At 43.2% G+C, this 7,958-nt stretch overlaps 1 pseudogene; it reads left to right on the top strand.

Moving 5' to 3' along the window:
* Nucleotides 1–5,592: 5,592 nt before the first annotated feature.
* Nucleotides 5,593–6,243, top strand: LOC102832805 (annotated as a pseudogene).
* The last annotated feature ends 1,715 nt before the right edge of the window (nt 6,244–7,958 follow it).

The following is a 7,958-nucleotide window of genomic DNA, read 5'->3' as shown; positions in this document are numbered from 1 at the left end:
CCCAGCACCAGCCTGCGCACTCCCCTCCCTCAGCCGCCGCCGCCGCCGCCACCGCCTCAGCCGGGAGGGATCCGAGCCTCGGCGGCCCCGGGGGAGGGAGCGGCGGCGGCGAACTGCGGCGGAGGAGAAGGCCGGCGGGCGGGCCGAGAGGAGCGAGAGGGGCGCAAGAGGAAAGTTTGGGAGCTGGCGGGCAGGCGAAGTGGGGGGCAAAGCCCGATGAAGGGTCCCGGCGGGCCGAACGCCGAGTGGACAGCAGATTGATGAGGCGGGAGAAGTCGCCGCCGCCACAGCCGGAGCCGCACACCCAGCCAGCAGCCGCCGCGGACCGGGCTCGAAGGCCACTCGGTTGAGCGATTGACAGGCTGCCAGTGCCACTCACTCACTGCGGCCCGGGCGCCCGGGGGGGGGGGGGGGGGGGGAGGAAGGGCGGGGAGAGCGAGGAAGGCGGGGGACCGTGTCCGAACGCCCCACCTCCGTGGGCGGTGCGCGCGCTCATTGGACCTTATGGCTCCCGCCGCTACCACTGGCACCGCCCCCTTAGTTCGGCCCGCCCCCTCTGGCCTCTGTTCCCCTGCGCTGGAGGGCGCATCTTGGGATCCGAACATCTCCGTCGTATCCTAGCCCACTACCCACCGTCCCCACCCTCAAACGTTGTGCCCTCGCCCCGGATCCAGCGCCCTGATATTATCAGTTCTGGAGGAGTCGTTTTGGGAACATGAAACTATTCGCTCCAAAGCCAACCGTGTGTTGTTTCCCGCAGAGCCTCTGAGCTTCACGCCTCGGACAGCACCTGGTACACTTTCCCGCTTTTCCTGTCAGGAGGTGGTACCCTCAAGAGTATCCCTCGACTGTCCGGCCAATCGCATAGCGCTTGCAGCAGAATGAGGCGGGAAAGAAACAGAAGAGAGCTATCCCAATTGGAGTGTTCGAAATCTCCTGGGCGGAGGCGGGGAAGGAGTGGATGCCCCCCCCTTCGCGATCACCATAGTAACTGAGAGGGTGCTACTGAGTTGGGGCGCATGAGCCTTGTACTGCACCCCAAGGAGCGACCAGTTCAAGGTGGGCATTGTTCCACGATGTCTGAGCTGAGCAATTTGAATGTCATACTCTCTGGATATGAGACTGCATCAAAAGGACAGTGAGTCTGGGAGGAGAGAAAGAGTTTGAAGTCCAGTGTTAATTTCAAGGCCTACAACTCTACACACTCTGCAACTCCTGGAAATTCAGGGACTACTCTTTTGGCAGCATTTGCTTTTAGCTGCCTCCAGATGTACTGAAGCTGCAAAACCGAGCCCTTTATAGCAGACACATTTGTTGGAGATAGTTGGATTTGTTAACTTTCTCCAACATCCTGAGTTATTGAGTGTTGGTGACGCTGGCCACAGATTTTCATGGCTGTGTCGTTATTAAGTGCCATCACGACGGTTCCTACTCATGGCAAACCTGTGTAGGGTTTCTGAGGCTGTAAGTCTTTGCGGGAGCAGAAAGTCTCATCTGTCTCCCATGGAGAGGATGGTGGACTCGAACTGTCAAACTTGTGGCTAGCAGTCCAGTATTTATCCTACAGAACCACCATGCTCTATAAGCCCTCTTATCTAGAAGCCCTCTTATTCCATTTTACTCTGCACGTGACTAAACGCAAACCAAATCCACTGCCAGTGAGTAGATTCTGACTCATAGTGACCCTTCATAGGGTTTCCAAGACAAGTGACCAAAGTCATCGCATTGTTTGGGTATCTGGACTTCTACTTCTTATGAACACTTGAGCTTGTTCTTAACCTGACTTCCCAATCAGAGATTTCTGCATATGTTTTCTTCATTTTGAATTCGTCGATCTTACCCTAGATCTTCCTTTGGTTAGGTAGTCCTGAAAAGTCTCCTTGTTCCATTCCCAAACTCAGTAAGCTGTTGTACCTGAAACCAAAAATAGTGGTATGAGGATATGAAAAATGGCTCTTACTCAGCAGGGTTTAATGTAGGACAAGCAGTTCTTTAAATGCCAGATGGATTCTTGGAATGAAGCAGGCTACTCAGTTCCAGGTTCTTTCCTTCATATGTTGTGTGTACTTTTAAATACTCCCCACTGCAAAGCTAATAGCTAACCTTATAGTTAGGCAAGGTAAAATCCTTACAAACTGCACAGCTGCTGAGAAGGGAGTTTCAAACAAACCTCTATGTTTACAGTACTTAACTCAGAAGAAGATGCCCTTATACTCATTAATATTCCCTGCTCTTCTATACCTCATTTTTGTATCAAGTTACTAATTCTGCTTTCAAACCATCATTATGGGTTATTCATAATCATCAATGATTGGGTTTTCTCTTTATTCTTTTAAGTTATTTTTCAGAGTTATTCTCAAATCCAGTGTTGAAGATGGTAAGCCACAGAATTCTATCAGAAAGATGCCCTAAACTCTAAGACTCCTTCCAGCTCAAAAATTCAATTATTCTATGACTCACTATCAGTCCTCCTCCCCTACCCTACTTCTAGGCTCATAATCTTGACTAATCAGTCATGAGGATGAGGCTAATTAGCAATAGGGATTTATGGTTGTTTCTAGCCCCTCCAAACAATGAGTTACACAAGCAAAATAACATGTATAAAATTGTAAATAAAATTAAAGAAACATTAAAGCAAATAAAGGCAATTGGGAACTATAGGCTATGTAAACAAACTGGAACATAAAAACATAAATTAGAATTAAGAAAACAGTTAAGCAAATGCCAGCAATTAGGAATAAAGCAACTTCTTAAATGTCTAACACCCACTGTTATTCTATGGTACACACCTCTATACCCGTGTCATTCAGTGATGTGGAAACTTGATGCCATAATTCAGCATTAACTGATTGGATTAGATTTACCTTCTATTTAAGAGGCTTCTCTTTGTTATTATAAATATGAGTTGCAGTAAAAGCCAGTGGGTCCAAGATAGGATTTCCTCACAGACTCATTAACAACTGCCATTGATCTAACCCATAAATTCTGTTAGATTTGTGTCCAAACCCTAATAAACAATCTCAACTAACTGCAGATCCTTCAGGATCTCTTAAACACTTGCCAGTTTCTCATGTAGGATACTGCCTTGCCTCTACTTAGCAGTCTTGAATTACATGGTTGGTGCCTTCACAGATAATAGAATGGAACCTCCCTAAGTACCCAGATGAGATTATTTAAAATACCATGGTGTTGGTCAAACTCAGATAAACATCTTTCTGGTAGTCTCTGCTTTCAGCCAAGATCCATCTGACATCAGCAATGATATCCCTCCTTGCAAGCCCTCATCTGACTCTGGCTTGAACCTCGGGCAGTTCTCTGTGAATGTATGTTTGTCTGCTGACTTCCACATTCCGTTGGGTCACCTCTCTATGGAATGGGCACAAATGCAGATCTTTTCCAGTCAGTTGGCCAGGTAGTTGTCTTCCAAATTTCTTGGCATAGATGAGTGCGTGACTCCAGTTCTTCATTAGTTTGTTGAAAGATACCAATTTTTATTCCACCAATTCAAAGAACCTTGTTCTTTGCCAATGCCTTCACTGTACCTTGGACTTCTTCCTTCAGTATCATTGGCTCTTGATCATATGCTACCTCTTGAAATGGTTGAACATCGACCATTTCTTTTTGGTACCGTGACTCTGTGTATTCCTTCCATCTTCTTTTAATGCTTTCTGCATCTTTCAATATTTTGCCCATAGATTCAATATTTTGCTCTATGCATGTGAAAGTTGGACAGTGAATAAGGAACACCATAGAAGAATTGATGCATTTGAGTTACGGTGTTAGAGAAGAATATTTTTTAAAGTACCATGGGCTGCCAAAACAAACAATGTGTTGGAAGAAGTACAACCAGAATGCTCCTTGGAAGCCAGGATGGCCAGACTTCATCTCTCATACTTCATACCTATTGCCAAGAGAGACCAGTCCCTGGAGAAGGACATCATGTTTGGAAAAGTGGCGGGTCAGAGAAAAAGAAGAAGACTCCCAAAGACATGGATTGTCACAGTGGCAGCAGCAATGGGCTCAAATGTAGAAAGGATTGTGAATTTGGCACAGGACTGGGCAGTGTTTCATTCTGTTGTGCATAGGGTTGCTATGAGTCAGCACCAACTCAATGGCACCTAACAACAAAGTACCTGGATCCATCATTGCTACATCTAAGGCAATGATTATTATAAAGTCAAGGTAAATGCCATTTACTTTTGGTTAGTGTACATTCATGTAATGTTAAGAGTGACCAAGAGGTGAAACCCAAGTTGTAACTGCTTCATATCCAGATCTTTCCATGATTTTATGTTAACATCACCGTCTATTGTCACTATACTGATCATTACAGCAGATGCCATTATCTTACACTTTCTGGAGGTGAGACAGTGTGGCTGTGTTTCACTTACTGCATCTCATAACAACCCTAGCTAAGTGGGATTGTTAACATATAAGGAGGCAGAACTACAGAGAGTAAGGAATTTGCACAAGACAATGTGCCATTAAGCATTAGAGCTTGAATTCAAATCTTTATCTATATTCAAAACCAACCCTCTAAAATGCTGTACAACCCCCTGCCAAAAAAAAAAAAAAAAAATTCGTTTACTTACAATTTCTAACTGGAAGCCACAAGATTTAGTAGATGAACTACTATAAATTTAAAAAGTAACTCGGTGCTTAATAAAATGAGTATAAAAAAACTCTACTAAAAGAATTTAGATTTCATTGCAGCAGAGGAGGGAAATAAAGACCAAAGGCCAGAGAGATGCACTTTCATGACTTCCTAGGACCCCACCTCTCTGAAGTTTACCTGCAATGCTTGCCTTCAATGATCTTCATCTGCTTTAAACTCTCTCAAGACATGTTGACTATAAAACATAACTTAGCACCAAACTAGATAATCTTGTGTTATTTGCTGTTAGTTCAGCTCTGTTAGTTACTTCCTAAGCATATTAACTGCAAAGTACTTTGAGATGCGACCATAATATGACTGATTTGGCGGTGTTGATGGTGGTTTTTTAAAAAAAACAACTTAGTCATCTAAGAAGAGTTACATTTTTAAGTTGTCACTTAGGGAAAGCTGATTAAATGCTTATTCCCAAAACATTGCTCCATCACTCTTTAGAACTGACCTTTACAACTGATAGCTCATTTGACATGTAACAGATGTCCATTGGAGAGTGGATTAGATTGAGTAATCAAAGGATCAGTGGGATAACAATTTACCCTTCTATGATGAGTGCCTTAAAAAAATAGTATTTATTAAAATACATAACTCTAAAGGTTTGATGGAAAGCTCCATCAGTTACCTCCTTTGATTCTTCCTAGCATACTGCAGCTTTGTACATAGCAGTCACTTGGGACCACCACTGTTAGTTGCCTGCCTGCCATCCATTGGTCCATCTCCTTTCATGCTGACAGAACCTTGATTTTATCCCTGTGCTCAATTCGATCAAGGTCCAAGTCAAATATGAGCATACCTTCCTCAACTTCTGAGCAGCTCACAGCATGGTAGTTGGAATCCATCAGATTAAGGAAGCCAGAAAGCAAGACAATACAAGCCAGACAAAAGTTAGTCTTTAGGGAGACTCTTCTGGAAGAACCATCGCGATGGCCGCCCAAGGAGAACCCCAAGTGCAGTTCAAACTCGTATTGGTGGGTGATGGCGGTTCTGGAAAAACGACATTTGTGAAACGTCATCTGACTGGTGAATTTGAGAAGAAGTATGGAGCCACCTTGGGAGTTGAGGTCCATCCCCTTGTGTTCCACACTAACAGAGGACCGATTAAATTCAATGTGTGGGACACGGCTGGTCAGGAGAAATTTGGGGGACTTAGAGAAGGCTATTATATCCAAGCCCAGTGTACCATTATAATGTTTGATGTAACCTCAAGAGTTACTTATAAGAATGTGCCTAACTGGCATAGGGATCTGGCTCGAGTATGTGAAAACATCCCCATTGTCTTGTGTGGTAACAAAGTGGACATTAAGGACAGGAAAGTTAAAGCAAAATCCATCGTCTTCCACCAAAAGAAGAATCTTCAGTACTATGACATTTCTGCAAAAAGTAACTACAACTTTGAAAAGCCCTTCCTTTGGCTTGCTAGAAAACTAATTGGCGATCCTAATTTGGAGTTTGTTGCAATGCCTGCTCTTGCCCCACCAGAAGTTGTCATGGACCTAGGTTTGGCAGCACAATATGAGCATGAGTTAGAGGTTGCGCAGACAACTGCTCTCCCAGACGAGGATGAGGATCTGTAAGAGAACGAAGTTGGAGCCCAGCGTCAGAAGTCTAGTTTTATAGGCAACTGTCCTGTGATGTCAGTGGTGCCGCGTGTTTGCCACTTTATTATATAGCTAAGCAGAATATGTGCTAATCTTTGGGATGCTGAAGGAGATGAATGGGCTTCGGAGTGAATGTGGCAGTTAAAAATACCTTCATTTTTTTGGACCTGCATATCTAGCTGTTGGAACGCAGTTGTTTCCTTTTGAGTTTCAAATATACGACTGCTACGGTCACATCACACTGTTCAGTGGTGAAATCTTGTTTGTTACTGTCATTCCCATTCCTTACCATTTAGAACCATAATAAAGTTGAATTTCAAATTTACAAAAAAAAGTTAGACTTTACATTGGCTACCTAAAATTGGGGGTGGGGAGCTATAAAGGCATGAAGTGACTTGCTTACAAGTTTACAAGAGGGACTTTACTTTCAGAGTGTGCAGGGGAAGGTGGAATCCCCACTGAATAGTTTTCATCTTGTCTAGATGGGTCTGATAAAAGGAGGTAGAGAAAAGATCCTTACGATTCAACAGTGAGTAATTGTTATCATGACTAATTGCAAATTCACAACTGTAATGGCAGAAGTTTTGCAACAAAAAGTGGGGAACAGTTAATCTTACAGTCCAACAACAGAGGACACTAGAACCATCAAGGGAGAAGAGCACTAACAGAATGTGGGCCCTGTCCAGAGAAACAGTGACACCAGAGATGGAGGCAGAGATGAGGGCATGGAGAGATAGAGCAGCTGAGGATTCCAGACTCATGGAACGAGAAAGGCTGTGTGCTGGTAGCCAGGAGGCAGGCTTGAAGCATGTGCCCTTTGGTTGTTTAAATTATTGTATATTCCTGAGTGTTTTTGTGTGCATCCCCCCCAAAACAAGCACAGATGGAATAGAAGCAAATATTGTTAAATGATGATGCATGGAGGAAATTGTAATCATTGCAATGAACCAATGAGTGTAAAATCAATGTTCTTCCATATAAACTATCACTCAATTCACAATAAAAACTTTTAAAAAAGAAAGAAAATTAGTCTTTTGTTCTCTAATCTAAATTTATATCCTATCACTTTTGCTGTGTTCTCTTCATTCATTAGAGGTAAGTCACCAGATCCAGTCAACAATCTAGTAAGAGGAATGCAGAAAGCATGAGTATCAGGAGATGTGGATCATAGGGAGCCATCTTGGAGATTTAATTTGACCAACACATTCACTTGTCTATGCCAAATCAAAGCATGGCATGATCTTTGCCCTCTCTCCTATTTATATTACATGGAGTCTACTTCTGCAATATGCTTCTTAGCCATGTCTTCAAGTCCCTCCATGAACTATCCAGTCATATTTACCTTACTCGCTTCCATATACCCAATGTTATAATCAACCTTAATTTCCCAAACTTTCTGCCCCCGTCTTTGCTCAGGCTGTTTTCTCCAACTGGACTGTGTGCTCAAATCTTACCCATCTTTAATAATGTTGCCTAACTTGTCATAAAAGCCTTTCAGGTATAGTATCTTAATTGATCCTAAAATAAATTCAAAGAACTGTAAGTCATGTAATATTAATCCTATATTTAGATAAGATTCAAAAAATAGTATCTTATTGAGTGACTTAATTTGTGCCAAGCACTGTGTAGTATGGTTTCACATGTTGTTGTTGTTGTTAGGTGCCATCAAGTTGGTTCTAACCCATAGCAAC

Source organism: Chrysochloris asiatica, unplaced genomic scaffold (assembly GCF_000296735.1).
Source record: "Chrysochloris asiatica unplaced genomic scaffold, ChrAsi1.0 scaffold00014, whole genome shotgun sequence".
NCBI classification, from domain to species: Eukaryota; Metazoa; Chordata; class Mammalia; order Afrosoricida; family Chrysochloridae; genus Chrysochloris; species Chrysochloris asiatica.
The sequence above is the reverse complement of the archived record's forward strand: the minus strand, read 5'-3'. Positions and strand labels throughout refer to the sequence as shown.